The 20,221-nt window shown below is 45.0% G+C and overlaps 1 long non-coding RNA gene across 1 annotated transcript; it reads left to right on the top strand.

Moving 5' to 3' along the window:
* Window positions 1–11,800: 11,800 nt before the first annotated feature.
* Window positions 11,801–18,082, top strand: LOC123620511. Its single transcript, XR_006728873.1, has 2 exons — window positions 11,801–12,797; window positions 17,230–18,082. It is a non-coding gene; the product is annotated as an uncharacterized LOC123620511 (long non-coding RNA).
* Window positions 18,083–20,221: the final 2,139 nt, after the last annotated feature.

Below are 20,221 nucleotides of genomic sequence, written 5' to 3'. Positions count from 1 at the left end.
GGAGGAGAGGAAGGTAAGGAAAGGGAAGAAGGGGCGTGGAAGGATGGAGGAGGAGGGGTATCCACAGCCATGGGAGTGGGGGACTCGGTTCTGCATTGGGGCAGCATCAAGGAGAAGGGTAGGGGGCCAGGAGGTGCGGGTAGGTGAGAGGTGGGAGGCGCTGCGGGGAGGCCTGAGAGGGCAGGGCTTCCGTTCCCCTCAGGTGGGGTCCCCCCAGCAGTACTGGCCCTACGAGGAGGGAGAAGGGCTGCAGGAACAGGCGGAGGGCAGCTAGTGGTTGTGTGGATTGCAGAGGAAGGTGGAGGGACAGCAATGATCACAGGTCCAGCAGTGAAGTCAGGCGTGGGAAAAGGAACTGGGTCAGGGTAAGGAGAGGCCCGGGGCTGGGAGTGGGCCATCTGAGCAGCAGGTGGGGAGAGAGCAGGGGCAGGCTGGGTAGCCTCGCAGCTTCCCAGGGCCTTTGTCTTATCCTCAAAGCCCTCTGCTTTGTCCTGCATGATGTTGGTGTTTCTTTGTTCCCCGATGATCTCTCCCAAGGTGCCTTGATCTTCCTCTGCAGCTATGTCAGGAAGCTTAGCAGGTGGGGGCAGCTCGCCTCTGTCCCATGACAGTGGTAGCAGTATAGGTGGTGGCAGCAGCAGCAGTGGTGGCATGGGCATTGTTCTTTTGAGAGGCCTATTCCTGGTGGCCGAAGAGCTCCGAGTCTTTTTAGCTTGTGATTCTGACATGGGCACCTGGAGTGAGGCTGCAGAGCGGGGCCTTGGTGGTGCTGGTGGTTCGCCACTGCCAGGAGGGCGTCTCTTCCTGTCCAGCCTGTGGGTTTCCACGACATCCTCCACAGCCCGCGCCGGCTCCTGCTCTGGCTCCTGCTCTTCCGCAGGCTCTTCCTCCTGCTCCTCCTGCTGCTCTGCTGTCACCTGGGCCCTCTCCTCCTTCTTCTCCTGGCAAGGCATGGGGAGGTGGCTGGAGGTTATAGGCCTTGTAGCGCTGACCTCCGGCCCCCGTGGTGAAGGCAGGAGGGTCACCTTGCGTCGCTGGAGAGGAGGGATCCTGATGGCTCTGTAGTGTCGGATCATGGCCATCATCGAGGTGGCAGAAGACAGCACAGGCTTCTTTGGGGCCACCCAGCAGGGTGTGCTGGGGAGGATCCCCATTGGGTAGCATTAACCTGTGGGAGAGTCTTCCTCCTAGGGGCCATGAAGAAGCTCCCAGATAAAGGCCGGCAACCCATATTGGGGGCGGACAGCCTGCGGACAGGGTGGGAAGCGGGCTCAGGGGCCGCGGGGTGGTTGAGGTTCGGCACAGTAGCATCATGGGTGACTGGATAGGGGGGATGCCGGCCCGGTGGGGGCCCGCAGAAGATGGGGAGACTTAGCTTGCTAAGCCAGTTGCCCATTTACGGCAAATTGCACAATATGTTTCCAGAGAGCAGAAGAATTGGAGAGACCTCTCAGAGCATCCAGCTCTCCTGGGGACCAAGCATGTAATGGTTAGCTGGACGCTTCTGATGTCCCAATGGAACTGGGGACAGACAAAGCACACACCATGGGGAACGCTGGGGTGGGGGTGGGGCGGCGGGTGTTCGCGGTGGCCCAGCCCAGGGTGAGTAAAGGCGCCAGAGGGCAAAGGGCAGCTCCTGCTGCTGGTGGCAGGTGTTTGGTGCGACTGTTGGGAACTGTGGGGCTCCAGGGGCCAGAGCCCTTCCCGCCTGGGCGCCGGCTCTGCAGGCTCCAGGGCGCCCAGGCCAGGGCCCCGCGTGGGCTGCCTGTGGCTGTGTGGCCGCCCTGTCCCCCGTCACAGGTGGTGGCAGGGCCTGCTGGAGGCCGAGCCCGGGGACAGCCCCGATCCTGCCAGGCTCCTCCCGGGACCTCCCCTGTCTCTGCGCTGCCACAGGGATCACCAGCCCAGCTGCGAGGGTTTCTGAGAAGGGAACACGGGGCCCAGACCAGGTTGGATGCTGCCCCCTATGACATCCCTTCCTGGCAGACAGATTCTGCTCATTTCTTTTCACAAATTGGGTAAAAGGATAGTTAAGCCCTGGAGCATTCCTGAGGTCACACAGGTGGGAGTGGCCCAGCCAGGCTTTGAACCCAGCCTGGGTGACTCTAGAGTGGTACCTGCTGGGCACGTACACTTCATGTATTACCTTTTTTTTCCTGTAGGTTTTAGGGTACTCATCACCATGGCATAGCTGTACCAAGCACATGCACACCGAGGAGGAGGTCTTTACTTCAGCTCGAGGTGACCATGGCCCACACTGGGCTCCAGTCTCCCCAGAAGATGTAGAACAGGTCCACCCACTGTCAGCATGGCATCAGCCCACATTTCTCTTCTGATGGAGCCTTGCATCCTAGATTTTCTTTTTGTTCTGGCTTGAAGGATCACAATATGTCAGGATTATTGTCTACATCAGTTTTATTCTATCCTGAAAGAAATTCACCTGCGGATTATTCCATATGGCTAAGAAACCAGTTTCTGTGGCCTTCCTGGAATTTGTCTAGAAAGCAAATGTATTTATTTACAGGTTAATAGTGGAGCACTGTATTGGATGCAGACAGGGTCATTGTGATCATGCCAGCAGGGTCCGCTCTTCACTACACATTACGGTCACCTAAATGTAACTCTAGATATTCTTATGCCCAAGAGAGGAGACATAATTTTGGGTGTCAGGATAAAGGAAACATGAATCATTGTCCTAGAAGCTGGAAGCTTCAGGATGACAAGGAACATTAGAAAATCCTGGAGGTGACTTTATCTAGGTTTTATCTTGTGTCTTTGGCTTATTTCATTGGAATATATTTCTCATTCATGGGGCTGATGATTTGTTGCAGACATAAGACATGCAGAAGTTTCAGAATCAAGAATCGGAGATCAGTAAAAATGGTTTTATACATTTTTTAATTTTATAAACATCTGTTTAAATAACATGGCCGGGCGCAGTTGCTCACGACCTTAAATCCTAGCACTCTGGGAGGCTGAGGCAGGAGGATCGCTCGAGGTCAGGAGTTCGAGACCAGCCTGAGGAAGAGCGAGACCCCGTCTCTACTAAAAATAGACAGAAATGATCTGGACAGCTAAAAATATATATAGAAAAAATTAGCCGGGCATGGTGGCGCATGCCTGTGGTCCCAGCTACTTGAGGGGCTGAGGCAGAAGAATTGCTTGAGCCCACGAGTTTGAGGTTGCTGTGAGCTAGACTGATGCCATGGCACTCTAGCCTGGGCAGCAGAGCGAGACTCAGTATCAAAAAAAAAAAAAAAAAAAAAAAGAAATTTGGCACAATTAGTATATTACAAAATTGGTTTTAGCCCTTTGCTCGTAAGATTCCTTTCACAGTGTGTCTCGTGGCCTGTGCTCTGACACCATTTGATTTTTCCTTCTCATATACTCACAGGAATGATTCTAAAATCTACATATGATCTTGTCACCCTTTTGCTTATGATCCTTTCATGACATGTCACACTTCCAGGAAAATGGACCAATGCCCCAATGCCTCGCCATGGCAGGTAAGTTTGTCCCCATGTAGCCATCTCTTTTCATATGGTACAGGTGCAGCTCCCAGTTTTGGTTTCACTCTTCATCCACATCAGGCCACCTTTCTGGCGTCCCACTGGGTGGTCTTCTCCCTTCCCTAACCTTTTGAAAGCTACTGATTTGACCAGGAAATAGTCCTTCTCCACTTGTGACTGTCCCCTTCTCCTCCTTGAGGGTACAGTTCATGTTTCATTCCCCCAGAAGTAATGTTCTTCTTACCTGCCCCTATATCTCAGTGCTTACCCACCCATTTGAATTTTTGGTCCAGCCGTCTGTCTTCCCCACTGCATTGTAAATTGGTCTGGGACAAAAGATATCTTTCAGTTCTATTTCTCTACAGCCTCCCACAGAGTTTACTGTAGAGTTATCGTTGAACAAATGTTTCATGAAATTACTTAGAAGCTGAGGGAAATGTTTATATTTTTCTCTTTTTCCCATCTTCGGATATTAGTAGTTTCCATGGTTTGTAAAATGCCTTAGAAAATACTGTGTTTTCAGCAATTAGGTCTAGCAAAGACCTAATAGAACTCTGGGTTAGCCAAAAATGGGTATATTTAGAACTTTTGTGATATGATTTCTTATTGGTTTAGACTAGAGCTAGTCCAGTTATTACAGAGAATCATTTTTGAATGGCATGATAAATTCTAAATGTACTTAAATTTTCAATAATGACAGAAGAGACAGGAGTTCTTCCTTTCTTTGCTCTTCTAGATGCAAGAGGCTGGATGCCAATCCTAGCCTGCCTGAATGACTTGAGAATATGTGAGGATGACTGGCCTAATCTTAAGTTATAGAAAAAGACACACAACAAAGAGACATTTAAACATTTTAAAATATTAATACTAAAATCCGAAAGTGTGTTTCCTGGGAGGAGGGGCCCAGGTGGAGGGCCAGAAGCAGACTGCACACGCTGCTTTCATGGAGAAGATCGAAAGTGCTCAGTGGGTATTCACTTTCAGATCAATGATCTAAAAGAGAACATTGGGAATCAATATGAAGGTGACAGGAGGCTCCCAAAGTGAAGGGGAGGGAAGAGATGCAACCCACTCTGTGGGATCAGAGGCACCTAGGGAAGGTATCTGCGTGTGGAGAAGGGACAGAGGAGATGACCCTCGGCTTAACCCTTCTCCTGTGCACTTTGCAGTCTGAGCTGTGTAAGGGACCCTCCACTGTAGCAGGCTGCTGGACTGACAGAGTTGACTGGAGACTGTGCTGTGGTGTAGCTTTGGTGAGAAGTCTTGGCAGGGCCCCACTAGTGGGAACCCTGGGTGACATGGCTGGTAGCATTTTGAGATCACAGACCCAGAGAACTGTGTCTATTAAGGATCAGATCAACCATTGCTACTGCCTCCCCAGTGCCCCTGCCAGGCCAGGGAGGAAGCAGGGAGGCTGGGTGCTCTTGCATGTCCCATGGGCAGGTGCCATGTGCCCCCACCCCTGATGAGGGGACTTGGGTAGTGTGAAAGATTGGGCCACCATGTGCTGGTCCCTGCTGCCACTGATCCTCTTGGGTTGGGCAGTGCTTAAGCCACCGTGGGCCAGTGAACACTGCTGCCCACAGACATGAGCGGGGCAGCACTAAGGTAGACATGAGCAGGCCGGGTGAGGTGGCTCACGCCTGTAATCCTAGCACTCCGGGAGGCCGAGGTGGGTGGATTGCTTGAGCTCAGGAGTTCAAGGCCAGCCTGAGCAAGAGCGAGACCCCGTCTCTACTAAAAATAGAAAGAAATTATCTGGCCAACTAAAATATATATATATATATATATATATATATATATATATATATATATATATATATATATATATATATAGAAAAAATTAGCCGGGCATGGTGGCGCATGCCTGTAGTCCCAGCTACTCGGGAGGCTGAGGCAGTAGGATTGCTTAAGCCCAGGAGTTTGAGGTTGCTGTGAGCTAGGCTGACGTCACGGCACTCACTGTAGCCCGGGCAACAAAGCAAGACTCTGTCTCAAAAAAACAAAAAAAGAAAGGTAGACATGAGCAGATGATTGCTATTCCTATATATTGCTATATTATATTGTTTCTATTTCCACATCACCTTTTCATCTATATTGTTTGTCTTTATCATCACTTTCTCTTCTCTAGATTGCTCTATGAAATGCCTGATTAAACTCTTGGTCTCATTACTTCACGCTCTTCCCTTACCATTTTCTAGTTATCTAATCCTTGGCTCAAGACTAGTTCTTATCATTGTTTCATGAGGGGCTTTTTTTAATTTCCTGTGTCTATCTATCATTAATCATCAATCTGTTGATCTATTCATAAGGAGAAGCTGGGAGCTGGGGGTTTCCTGCCGATCATGGGGCACCGTGCAGAGGGGAGGGGTTATGCTTAGAGGCCTTCTTGGCCTTTCCTGTAGGCTTTACTGCGGCTGGTTTCATGCTTGCCTGTGTGTAGGAGCCTGAACTGGTTTCAGACGTCTCCCAAGGGGAACTGCTATGTGTGTCATTGCTGAGTCTGAGTGCCTGGGTGAGGGAAAGGCCAGGACTTTCTATGCTGCCAGTTTTCTGCTGTCACCTACTGGTTTTTTTTTTTTTTTGATTGATTTTCTTTTCCTTTTTTCTCCTTGTCCCTGCGTCACTGAATTCCCTCCCACCAAGTCGCCAGGTTACCAAGCAAATACGGCCCTTTCTTTGTTGGGTCCATTGTAATCCAGTCTTGTGTAGACCTGTAGACTTACGTTCACATACATATTTGTCTGAATTTGGCACTGTTTACAAAAATGGGTGTGTATATATGAGCTTTCTGCATCTTGATTTTGACTCAGCAATACCTTATATAAATTTTTTTGAGTTACCAGGTATAGTTCTGTTTTATAACAGTCATTATGAAATGTCAGTAACTGTGTAACATTCACTATGAAAGGGTACCATTATTTAGTTAGTCATTTTCCTACTGAGGTCATTCGCTTTGTATCTACTTTTTTACCACTACAGACAAACAATAGCACATGTGTTTTCAGGTACACTGGGGCTTTTATTTTAGTAGGATAAAGTTCCAGGAGCAGCGTCTCTTGGCCAGATGGTTTACAGTCCACCACTCGCCAGGGTTGCAGGCCAGTCAGAGGGGGGAGGGCAGCAGGCTGCCCGGGCAGCTGGGCTGTAGGACGGGCTGGGCCTACGGCTTCCTCTGGAACTCCTTTATGTCCCCCTTGTAGTAACACAGTTACTGTCCGGGAGGGAGCCAAGATACGCATTTAGGGCCGGCTGCTGGGCAAAAAGGCTACGGTCTGGGTGACCCTGAAGGACTGTCCAGGCCTGCCCATGCCACTGGTGATCTGCGCTGAGGCACTGCTGCCACTCGGTGCTCTGCTGCCAGCATGCCCCTTCTGGAAAGTGGTGGAATTCTTCGAGAAGACAGGAGGAGACCAAGGCTGGATGATGACAGCCTTGGAAGGAGGGGTGGTGTCCATGGCATCAGGGTCAAAGGCCAGCCTGGACGATGGTATAGCAGAGGCCCTGCCCGCTGGAGTGGGGGCGACTGGAGGAGCCGTGGTGGGGAGGCTCGTGACGACAGGGGCCCTGGGAAGAGAGGGTCTCTCCTGCTGTCCAGCAGGGCTCCCGAATGTGGGCTGACGGGTGGGGCAGCGGACCGTAGGTGGAGGGGGGTTGATGGGGGGACCCTGATCTTTGCAGGGATGTGGGGATAGATCACATAAGGGGTTGGGGAAGAGGTGAAAACATGAGCTGCAGAAGGGAGAGTTGTATCCATATGGGTGACCTCAGGGTGTAAATGAGGTCCCTGGGTCACACAGGCAGATGGGCTCCCTTGGACGGTTGACTTGGCTGCTGGGGAAGAGATGAATGTGCCCCTGAGCGAAGCAGGGTTCCTGGGGGAAGGGACTAGAGGACCAGTGGGGAAGGAAAGAGTAGAATGGGTAGGGAATGAGGGAGAAGAGATGGGGAGGGAAATGGGAGGAGAGGAAGGTAAGGAGAGGGAAGAAGGGGCATGGAAGGATGGAGGAGGAGGGGAATCCACACTCATGGGAGTGGGGGACTCGGTTCTGCAGTGGGGCAGCACCAAGGAGGGCAGGTGGGGAGGAAGGTTGGAGAAGGAGGGGGGAAGGAAGGGAGAGGAGGAAGGGAGGAGGAGAGTTCTGAACGGAAGGGGAAGGAGGCGAATCCACACTCATGGGAGTGGGGGACTCGGTTCTGCAGTGGGGCAGCATCAAGGAGAAGGGTAGGGGGCCAGGAGGTGCGGGCAGGTGCGAGGCGGGAGGCGCTGCGGGGAGGCCTGAGAGGGCAGGGCTTCCGTCCCCCTCAGGTGGGGTCCCCACAGCAGCGCTGGCCCTACGGGGAGGAGGAAGGGCAGCAGGAACAGGCGCAGGGCAGCTAGGGGTTGTGAGGCTTGCAGAGGAAGGTGGAGGGACAGGAAGGACCACAGGTGCAGCAGCCAAGTGAGGGGTGGGAGGAACTGGGTCAGGGTCAGGGGAGGCCCGGGGCTGGGAGTGGGCCATCCGAGTAGTAGGGGAGAGAGTGGGGTCAGGCTGGGTGGCCCCGCAGCTTCCCAGGGCCTTTGTCTTATCCTCCAAGGCCTCTGCTTTGTCCCTCACGACTTTGGTGTTTCTTTGATCCCTGATGCTCTCCCCCAAGGTGCCTGGGTCTTCCTCTGCTGCAGTGACAGGCAGCTTCGCAGGTGGGGGTAGCTCACCTCTGTCCCATGACAGTGGCAGCAGCACAGGTGGTGGCAGTGGCAGCAGCGGTGGCATGGGCATTGTTCTCTTGAGGGGCCTTTTCCTGGTGGCCGAACAGCTTTCACTCTTTTCGGCCTGTGACCCTGACACGGGCGCCTGGAGCGAGGCTGCAGAGCGGGGCCTTGGTGGCGCTGGTGGTTCGCCGCCTGCTCTGACTCCTGCTCTTCCTCGGGCTCTTCCTCCTGCTGCTCTGCTGTCACCTGGGCCCTCTCCTGCTTCTGCTCCTGGCAAGACATGGGGAGGTGGCTGGAGGTTAGAGGTTAGAGGCCTTGTAGCCCTGACCTCCGGCCCCCGTGGTGAAGGCAGGAGGGTCACCTGGTGTCGCTGGAGCGGCGGGATCCTGACGGCTCTGTACCGTCGGATGGTGGCCCTGATGGAGGAGGCGGGAGACAGCACAGGCTTCTTTGGGGCCTCCAGCCAAGGTGTGCTGGGGAGGGTCCCCAGGGGGGTAGCGCGCCTCGGGAGAGGAGCATCCCTCCTGGGGGCTATGAAGAAGCCCCCGGACAGAGGCCGGCGACCCCCACTGGGGGCGGGCGGCCTGCGGACAGGCGGCGAGGCGGGCGCAGGGGCCGCGGGGTGGGCGCGGACTGGCGCGGGGACATCATGGGCGACGCCGGCAGAGGGTGGGGAGATTCAACTTCCTCAGCCAGTTGCCCTTTTAGGGCAAATTGTGCAGTATGTGTCTCTCGAGAGCAGAAGAACTGGAGAGACCTCTCCGAGCACCCAGCTCTCCTGGAGACGGAACATGCACTGGTTAGCGGGGCGCTTGAGACGTCCCAATGGAACTGGTGACAGAGAAAGGTCATGCCACGGCCAACGCGGGGGAGAGCGTGGGGGGACCCAGCCGAGGTCGCCGAGAAAAGGCGCCAAAGGGCAAAGGGCATCTCCTGCTGCTGGCGGCAGGTGTTTGGTGCGACTGTTGGGAACTGTGGGGCTCCAGGGGCCAGAGCCCTTCCCGCCTGGGCGCCGGCTCTGCAGGCTCCAGTGCGCCCAGGCCAGGGCCCCGCGTGGGCTGCCTGTGACTGTGTGGCCGCCCTGTCCCCCGTCACAGGTGGTGGCAGGGCCTGCTGGAGGCCAAGCCCGGGGACAGCCCCGATCCTGCCAGGCTCCTCCGGGGACCTCTCCCCTGTCTCTGTGCTGCCACAGGGATCACCAGCCCAGCTGCGAGGGTTTCTGAGAAGGGAACATGGGGCCCAGACCAGGTTGGATGCTGCACCCTATGACATCCCTTCCTGGCAGGCGGGTTCTGCTCAGTTTTTTTTCACAAATTGGATAAAACGATAGTTAAGCCCTAGAGCATTCCTGAGGTCACACAGGTGGGAGTGGCCCAGCCAGGCTTTGAACCCAGCCTGCCTGGTTCTAGAGCGGTGCCTGCTGGGCACGTACACTTCATGTACACTGTATAGTTCTACTGATGTGAAATGAGCATATCACGTATGCATAAAATCTCTGGAGGAATAAACACAAAATTCTTAGGTGTTAACTCTGAATAATGGGATTTTTGGTGTGGTGAAGGAATACTTGGATTGTTATTTTATCCTTACAAAAATAATACTTTCTGAATGTTGCCACTGTCAGGTGTAGCATTTCTGAATAATCTTAAAATAAATATATTTACATTTGGGAGCACAAAGAGAAAACTCCCCAAGGAAATGTAACTTCCCCACTTGTTAAGGAAACCCCTTGGGTCTCCGGAACAGGCAGAACACAGGAAAGGGATGAATGCTCAGGAAGAAGCAATGCCAAGGCCTGGGGACCTTTTGGGTTCATAAATAAGATTAGTTGAGGCAGTGCTAAGCGCCCATGGGGTAGACGGGGAGGTGGAAGTGGTAGTGGCCTCAAAACATCTCATTATGTTTTCTGATGTGTTCAGACCTGGGAAAAAGTTCATTCATGCTATTATGACTGATCATTAAATGTGATGAACTGTGGAGAGGCAATCTTGTCCCAGTCCCTTATGGTACAGGTGGACCCGTGCTCGACCATAGACTTGGAAATTTACCAACCATGGTAAGGAAATTTAAGACCAGAGAATGGTGGATGAGTAGAGATGCTGCAATTATAACCCATATTCCTGATTTTTGTTCACAAGAATTTTTCCTTTGAGGGAAACACATTTTCTTTAATCCTGAAGCATCTGGAGACCCACGAGTATCATATTTCATCTCTGTTCTCTGCACAAAATTGGCAGGCATGGCCCCAAAGGCAGGGAGGCTGAGGACTTGGATGGCACATCTTCCTCCGTCTCTCCCATCTGTTAGTCCTACTTCTGTCCTTCTATAATCAAGTTCTAGGCAGAGGAAGCAGGAGTACCAAGACTACTTTATATTATTTACACCTTCAGAAAAACCTGAGTTCAATTTTTGTTTACTGGTAGGAAGGATGAGGCCAAGCAGTAACATCAAAGGTACAGAAGCTGGTTATTATATGGCCACACACTGATGGGAGGCGATTCCACAGTAATAATTTTATTTTCATCCTCCCACCCCTTCTCATTCTTTATTTATTAGATGTAAATTTTTTCATCTCATTGATATTCCTGAGGCATCTTGTTGGATACCCCTACTTCTCCCATCCTTTCTTATCTCCCAATTTCTCATGCTGTCCTTTCTCTCACTTCCACCTGTGAACTAAAATTTTTAAGGCTCACTCCCTCCCATCGGCTGACAAAGTGGACACCCTAGGCTGACTAAATGGACCCCAACTTGGCCAAAGGAATATTCCAAACTAAATTGCCTGCCAGGAGGAAGGAGGTCAGACATGCCTTATCATGTCCCCCTCCCTTCTTGGGGACATCCTTTGTAACCCATTAACAGGCCTAAGGCTATGTAAGATAAAACCTACATGTCCTCAATTTACGCAACAAATATATGTCCAGTGGCTTATCTCTGATAAACAGCTCCTTATGTTGAAACATTCCAAGCCTTTAGACAAAGCTTCATGTCTTTAACCAATTACAAGCCAAAGAATCTTCAATCCCACCTATAACCTGTAAGCCCCCTCTTCGAGATGGCCCACCTTTTTAGGCCAAACCAATGTATGCCTCCCATGTATTGCTTTATGACTTTACCTGTAATCCCTGTCTCCCTGAAATGTATAAAACCAAGCTGTAACCCAGCCACACTGAGTCCACTTGCTCAAGGCCTCTTGGGCATGGCTCCGGGTCATGATCCTCCAATTTGGCTCGGAATAAATGTCTTTAAAATTATTTTACAGAGTTTGGTTTTTTTCCATTGACAAGGTTGGCGCCCAACGTGGGGCTCAGAGAAGACTCAGGACCGCAGAAGGAGCAGCCCGAACTCGGTGCCACGTACCGGCATGGCCCTTTTGGGTCCTCCGACTCCGAGCTACTCCTTTGGCGGAACTGGTAAGTCCGCCTGAGCTCCAGACCTCCTGTTTTTGGTTAATGGTCTTGGTTTACTCTGATCTGGTTCTTTTCCTAGGAATTGTTGTTTGGGATCCTAACTTAGATTTGGAGGTGCATTCTAAAGGGTCTTCTCCATTGCCTTTTTATCCTAAAATTAATCTCAATTGGTTTTTCTGTGCATTTTTGAAAGAGGTAACTGAACTGTCTTGTTTGTAGATAAATGAGAGACTGAGTTCCTCAGTTCCGAAGAGAAGGGGCATTTTACTCCTTCCAGCCTTGGCAGCCATGGATTACCAGGGTCCTGAGTGGGAGTTGCCTGGGGCGATTCCCCAAGGTGCGAGTGGCCCTATCGGGAACTCCCCCCAACAAATTAATTAAAAGAAAGCTCTTCCAGGAAACACATATAAGAGCTGATCATTCGGCGTTTTGAGTCCCCTTGGAGGTACTGGACCTCCAAGAGAGAAACTGAGACACATAAGAGGGTGCGACCGACGACTCAGTGGTGAGATACTGAGGATCCCCACCCACAGTCCGCACACTCTGATCCACAACACCAAACCCTGTGTTACTGTTCAGTTGCTTCTTTTAAAGAAAAATGGGAAATCCTTTAAAATTGAGGGAAGACAAGGAGAATGACCCCCATTGGGCACCCTAGTTGGTTTGTGGAACCTCTACTTGCAAGTATTTTTGTAAATGAAAAGATTCAAAGGCATGCCAAGTTTTTCTAGGGCTCCAGCTGGTTATAGCTAATTCTTGTGCACAGGTTTTTATGAAATGGCAAATTACATCAAGGAAAATTCAGAGCTCAAATGGTCAACCTACCACTATAGAGTTAAAATGTCTCAAGCTATTTCTGTCTTTTCTGGCTACTCTAAAACTTGCTAACTTTTTCTGTTGATGTTAAGATAACTCATTGTTTTTGGTATTTACAATTGAAAGGCTACCTGGAGATCCAGCCCCCAGTTCTAGCTAAAATGCAAACATCAAAAACTGATTTTGAACTGAAGAAAAAAAAAGGGTAAAGGTTTTTTTAAAAAATCAAACTGTCATGGAAACTGCTTTCCCCAAAACTTTGATCCACAGGCCTAATTAGGTTACCTATCAGGGCAACTAAAGTTTGCCATGTGGACAAGCTCCAGTTTCGTCAGAGGAAATTTGGATCCAGCTGTCTTTTACAGACCGGTGAGTTTATGTTGCCATCTCATGGCTAGAGTTCTAGGGTAAAATCTGTTAGAACTTTGTATGTGTGTGAGAGTGTATATGTTTAGGGATGTTTTGTGTCTGTCCATATATTACATGTTTGTGCTTACATGGTTCTGGACTGGCTTAAAAATAAGGGAGCACTCATAAATTAAACCCAAATGGTTCACGTGAATTTAATAATCTTTGCTAAATAAGCTGGGTTATTATTTCAAAAAAAGGTGTTATTAGTAAAGTAATAGTAAAAATACTTTCAAATTGTCAGCATACATTTGTTTTTGCCTGGGTTTTACTGGACATTTTTATTTTCTTGAGGTGTCAAGATTTGACATAAAGGTTATGAAAATATAAACTCAACCAAAGACAAAATAATGTGTGATTTTAGATAAGTAAAGTAAATTTAATATTTGATCTAATGATAATCACTAAATCTGAGTTACCAACAAAAAATACCTATGTGTTTAAGTTTAAGGTGAAAATGCAAATGTGCCTAAGTGTCAGCAAAGTAGAATAAATAAAACTTGTGGTCAAAGATTTATGAAAATATTTTGGTTTTGTCAGCAAAGTAGAATAAATAAAACAAACTTATGGTCAAAGGTTTATGAAAATATTTTGGTTTTTAGTCTTTTAATCCTAACTGCAGATATAGTTTACTTCCACCAATTCAATATCTGTACAGAGGTACACAAAAGGTGTTTCTAATTCACTGTCATCTAATATTAACAGTACTGTTAGGGATCCAAAGTTGTCCTAGAAGTTGTAGTTAGAAGAACTTAAATTGGAAGCTTCAATTTTCCCTTGTCTTGTCCATATTTGTCCCACTCTTTACAAGCTAGCCAGTTATGTGTACCTTATGTTGCTGTAACAAAGTTTGTGCAGAGAAAAAATTTCTAAATTATTAATTTTTGTATAATTATTTAAGATAAAAAGTAAATGATGGTTAAAATCCAAGAGAATCTCAAAAGTCTTACTCTTTATAAATATTGCATGTACTCAAGTTTACACCCCCCAAAAAAGTTGTTTTGAGACTATTTAGATTGTTTTCAAAACAGCTTAATCTTGATCCTCATGTTACCACTTTGTATCATTGTTTGAGGTGCTAAGGATTGGTGCTGAAGGTTTTTTCTCTTAGTCTGCAGTCAGATGATCCTACGTTGATGGGATTCACAAAACTAACTTAAAATGAAGGCTTCAGAAGCAAAAATTTTCTGACTGCATCTGCCTGCCTGCCTCTTGTACCAATTCCTTCCTGAAGCTGGCCATAAAAACCAGAATCCCTTTTTTCTGAAAGCTAGCCATAAAACCTAAAATTATTCTATGTAAAATGGCCATAAAGTAATTATCTGACCTACTTTGTTTTTACTTTTACTCTAAAACCCCGTACCAGAAAGGGCCTTACCCTGCGCCCAGAAGGAAGGAATGCACACTGAGAGAGGCCAAGCAGAATCTAAATATAAAAGGCTTGCTCGTTCTGCCACTCAGCCTGTTAGAATTAGCTTACACCCTTTTTGTCCAACCATATTTCTGCCGGACTATCCATACTTTAAACATAAAAAATGGGCAATTTCTCCTGTATCTTTGAGTGTTCATTCTGAAGGCATCCATGTATAAGTTTTAATTCTTTCTCCTATTAATCTTCATGTCAGTAAATTCTCAGCAGATCTTTATGGGAACAGTGGCCTTTGCTCCCAAACTTTGGGGGCCAGGGACACTTTGATCCCTATAATATCAATAGATTTTGCTTTGGAATGTGATGTTTTGGAAGGATCTAATTAACTAATACCTTTAAACAGGATATTCTAAAATGTCTACTATGTTTATAAAATTTAAAACTGATGTTATATATGTTTAAAATAATGTCTTATTTAAATACTTATTTGCTTTTCTCGGTAAGATTTATGAGTTTAAAATTAAAAAACCAATAACTAAAACTATATTTTAATCCCTGTTCTGTGTTATATATCTAATTTACAGGGTATAAAAAATGGTAAACAGAAAAGTAACTTAAACTAATTGGAATCTAAGTGAACTGCTAAGATAAATAAATAAATAAGATAAAATAGGTAAATGTAAATGAAATACAAATGAAATTTTCATGTAATTTGAAATCCTAAAGTCATTATGTTACATTAAAAAAGATCATCATAAAATGTCCAGATCATTTATAAGGTAAAATACTATAACATTAGTTCTTAAACATAAGTTTAAGCTTATACCTTGTTATCTTATTTTTCTATTTAGGAATGCTAATAAAATTGGTGACTAACAGTTCAAAGTTACTTTAACTTCCTAGGTTTTTCTAAGAGTTGACATTATCATCCTATATGTAATTGAAACTTCTAGATGAAAGGGAAACAATTTTATACAAAAAATTTTTAATAAAAATGTTATAAGATATAAGTATTTTGTTAAAAGATAATTTTGTCTAATTTATTAATTTTTGAAACTACTTTAAAATTCAATATGTAAATGTTGATTAAAAATTAAGTGGATATAAAAGTTAAAGGTTATAAAAGGTTTATAAAAGTCTTACCTTACAGTCAAATTGGTTAAAATCGAATGGATTTATTTATAAGATTTTGTTAAAATTAACTATCATTAATACATTAATACAATGAAATTTGGTTTTCTCTTTTGGACTAGATTGTCATATGATATTAATAGGAATAACAAAAGATTTTTTATTCACCTTTTAAACTACAAAAAAGGAAGGGAAGGAAAGAAAGACACAGATTCGGCTTCCTTATTATCTTGTACTTCAGTCTGTCTGTTAGGTTTTATACTTGTTTGAGAAACTGAGTCCCCTCTCTCAAAGAATAGGATTTCTGCATTTAAAAAAAAAATTTGAATTATCAGTTTGGCTGTAATTTTATAGTAACCTGCAATCTTGCTTCATGATGACAAGTGTCTTATGATGAACAATTCATGACTTCCTGCTTTTTTTTAAGCTTTCACTAAAGTTTAAGGTTACTAAAAATAAGAATTCTACTCAATACATGTAATTGTACATATAAGGTGTACCAAAGAATAAGATGTTTTTAATAAGAAAAATTATAAAAGAAACAGAATGTTTTTATTAAAATATGTATAACTTTGTCTAATTCAGAGGTTATTTAAAGGTTGAATCAAAATAAATTTAGAAAGAAAATAAAAACAAAATTCCACTTGTGAGTAAGAGAAAGATGTAGAAAGGCAATGAATATAGAAATATATTTTTGTTAAGAAAGGTAAAACAGAAAGAATAATGTAAAGAAAGGATCTTGCATGGAATTTTTTTGTCCTAAAATAACTGGCTATTTAGGAAAAGGGAATGCTAGGACAAAACAGAAAGTTTTTAGGCATATTTTGTAGATAAGTGTATGGTACGTGCAGGTTGGAATAAAGTTTATGAAAGAGAATTTATTAAGGAATTTTGGCCAAAACAAAGATTTCTGTTAATATTAATTTACTCTTAATGAAATGAAATGATGTACTCATTTTGATTCTATAACATGTTTCCTTTTTAATTTAAAAAATAACACACTACAAAAGGTTTTTCTTTAACTTTGGTAATTGACCTAAAAGAAACAAAGATTTTATGCTTTATCAGATAATCCCTCTGCTCTTTATTAGGTTTTGACTAACCAGAAAAACTAAACTTTAAAAGGGTTAAGATTTATACCCCTATAACTTTATCACCTTTAGAATCTTTTGATGACTGTCTCTTGGTTAAATAAATGACCCTTGTTTTATAGTAGTTTATGATTGTATGTGAACAAATGTTTTAAGCCTTTGATATTTGACAACCTTTCCAAAACTTAAATTCTAAATCTAGTCTTTTGACCTTAAACTAGCTTTTTATATATTAGAGGCACTGAAAGTCTAAGACAGAGATTAGATTTATTTAGTATGTCAAAACCATACAGGGAACATTAACATTGTCAAATATGAAATGGCATTTAACTTTCTTCTGGCTATGTTATTAATATATATTCCAGTATTGTAAAATATTGACATGTCTTGGTATGTGTTATCAGTAATAATTATGGTTATTGTGTAAATTGCTATATGCCACAAAAATAGCCAATTTGGTTTATCAATTATGTCTAACCATGGCTAGTCCAAGTTCTATCATCTTTAGAAAATTATTATTTTACTTCATCTCAAAAAGTGATTCTTTCTGGCTAAGTCCAAAGTTGGCTTCTTCAAGTAAAGTCATGGAAAGGACTGACGAATCCACTTAAATGCTGGTTTCTACTATCTTTGGAGATTATATACCATTGGACTAAAACGAAACAAACTTCTAGGACTTTAATTTTAATTACAAAACTGATATATGACCATGGATATGGCTAACTCAACCTCATGAGACCGAACTAAATTTTCACAAAAAGACTCTTTATTTAAACATTATTAATTTTGTTTTGTTTTCCAGAGTCCTGACAAATTTTAAGTAAATGGCAAGTTTACCTGATCTCTGGGACCTAGAACCTTGGAATCTGCCAAAGCCCTGTTGAAATATCCTCCCTCTAGGCCCAGGGACTATTGCGGAAGAGGGGGCGTGTGAGATTGTAAGGGCTGATTCTGAGGGATGGAATTAGTTTAGGCCCTCCAGATCAAGAAGGGGCACACAGAAGCCTAAGAGAATAATAACTAAAATACTTTGTCTTTTCAGACCACATGCTACGAAGATCCATCCCAATCATAAAATTTTTTTCCTGCTTCCTATAGACTTAGAACTTCCTGAGTATAATTTTTCTCAGTTATGGATTTATACAAAAGAAAACATAATGAGTAATTTATCAGCCACCTTAGTATAAATTACTAAAGAGACTAAAATATGACACAATAAAAGTCTCTAAATTCACTTAGCTTAAATATTAATGATGCTTATATTTGTTACAAGTCTACCACTGAGCCTAAGAATATAGTAGCTCAACACTTACAGATAAATTAGTTTTGTAGCCTTGCCTTTGACATTTTGGATTTTACTCTTATGTCACCTAGAAGATTTTAAAGTGTTGATGAGTGCCTGTCTACCTCCAGTCCTCTTAGGCCTAAAATATTTAATTGGCTGTAAGCCCTCTTTTGGCTCTAAAGTCCTCTTGGCCACAAGGGTCCCACCGAGGGACTGGATGGACCCAGGGCAGGTAGCCACACCACCCTGGCAACGGATGGGACAAAATAAGAGTTTGGCCATAGATGCTGCCTCTGACATATCTTCGCCAAAAGGAGGGAATTGTGAACTAAAAATTTTAAGGCTCAACCCCTCCACCGGCTGACTAAATGGACCCCCTCTTGGCCAAAGGAATATCCCAAACTAAATTGCCTGCCAGGAGGAAGGAGGTCAGACATGCCTTATCATGTCCCCCTCCCTTCTTGGGGACATCCTTTGTAACCCATTAACAAGCCTAAGGGTATGCAAGACAAAACCTACAGGTCCTCAATTTACACAACAAGTATATGTCCAGTGGCTTATCTCTGATAAACAGTTCCTTATGTTGAAACATTCCAAGCCTTTAGACAAAGCTTCATGTCTTTAACCAATTACAAGCCAAAGAATCTTCAAACCCACCTATAAGTCCTCCCCCCCCCTTTGAGATGGCCCACCTTTTCAGGCCAAACCAATGTATGCCTCCCACGTATTGCTTTATGATTTTAGCTGCAACCCCTGTCTGCCTGAAATGTATAAAACCAAGCTGTAACCCAGCCATGCTGAGTCCACTTGCTCAAGGCCTCTTGGGCGTGGCTCCGGGTCATGATCCTCCAATTTGGCTCAGAATAAATGTCTTTAAAATTATTTTACAGAGTTTGGGTTTTTTCTGTTGACACACCCTTCCTTCTACCCCTTTTGCTCACCATCCTGTCCCTGTGTCTTCACATTTCATTGTCCCTGCTCCACTCCAATCCTGCCTGCCTCCCACTCTCATAACTTCACTTTCTCATCACAGCTCATCTTTCCAGTCTTTTGACCGCAAGAGGAAATGACAGAGAAGCCAAGCTCCAGGTGCAGCCATGGGGACAGTGTTAGGAACGATACAGCAGAGACACAGTAGAATTGCCAGGACAGGGTGAGCAGCCTTCCCAGGGAGGCGGGAGAGAATCAGAAATGAACGGGCTGAGGGCTGGATGAACACGAGGGGGAGGAAATACTGTGGGTTGGAGCTGTCGTGATGTACTAATAACATTAAGTCAGAAAGAGGCATTGCCAAAGGGAAAAAGGGTGTGGTGTGTACTTGGTAAACACATTTGGGAAGTAGAAGAGAATAGTAATTCAAGTAGAGATCACAACAGATATTTAAAGACAAGTTTTAATATATGCATATGACACCTTTGTGTTCCTTAAATAATCATCTCAGTCCATGCAAGAGAGAGAGAAGGAGAGAAAGAAAAAAGAAGAAAGGTTTTCTTCCAGGAACTACATTTATAGATACATATTTTGCAAGCAAGGAGCTTTGGGAGAGAAAAGAAAGACTTTGAAGGAAAAGGCTATGTTGGGTACTCTACAATGAAAATTCTAAGGACCTAAATGGAGTATAAATGCTTACTATTTTATAGGCTTTATCATGTGTGTGAGGAAGGTGACATTAAATAAGAGAAAAAGACATGGCAGGGGATGGAACATTCCTTTCTTGACTTTAGGATATATCATGTATGCATTAATGCAGTTTTATTTATCGAGCTCTTTTCTTCTCTAGACCCAACTGTTCCCTAAATATCCAGTGGGATTCTTATGTGGTAGTAGAGAGAAGAAACCGATATTCTTGAAGGTGAAAGGCAAACAGCTGAATGAAATAATATTTGGCACTGGGCTCATGGCTTAAAAAAAAAAAAACAAAAAAAACTTTCCATACTCTGATCTGGAGGGAATCTGACATCCCCACCAGAAGGAACCTTTGCAGTGACGTCCTTAGTTACTTCAGCTGTGACTAACCAAATGGCCCTTCCCCAGGAAACACTGCTTCCCAGGCATACAGGGCTGCAAGGCTTCAACTCTGCCCAGAAAATGGGCACAACTGAAAGCAAGACAGCCACTTGCAGAGGAGGCTTGCTTGGCAGTGCCCAACTTCATATCCACCCTCTTTGTTTTTCTCCACAGCACGTATCACCATGTGATGCACTACATGTGACGCTTACTTTGTCTACTTTTATAGCATGAATATTTTTTGATTATGCTTATATCAATTAAGTATATTAATTAGAGATCAATTCAGGAAGCAGAAACACTGAGTACTTGGAAAAATTTATTATAGGAATTATATTTTAAACTACATTTGAAGTGAAAGGAGGTAGGAAGGTAACAATCTGAAAAGGAGTAGAGAAAAGCCACTCATCAGCTCTGGCTTGTGTTCAGAAGTAGGAACTTGCAGGAAGGTAGGCAAGTCAGCTGGTGGAATTGCCAAGGTGGCTGATGTGGACATCTGGAG

Source organism: Lemur catta, chromosome 15 (genome assembly GCF_020740605.2).
Source record: "Lemur catta isolate mLemCat1 chromosome 15, mLemCat1.pri, whole genome shotgun sequence".
Lineage (NCBI taxonomy): Eukaryota > Metazoa > Chordata > Mammalia > Primates > Lemuridae > Lemur > Lemur catta.
Note: the sequence above shows the minus strand (reverse complement) of the source record. Positions and strands in the feature narration are given on the sequence as shown.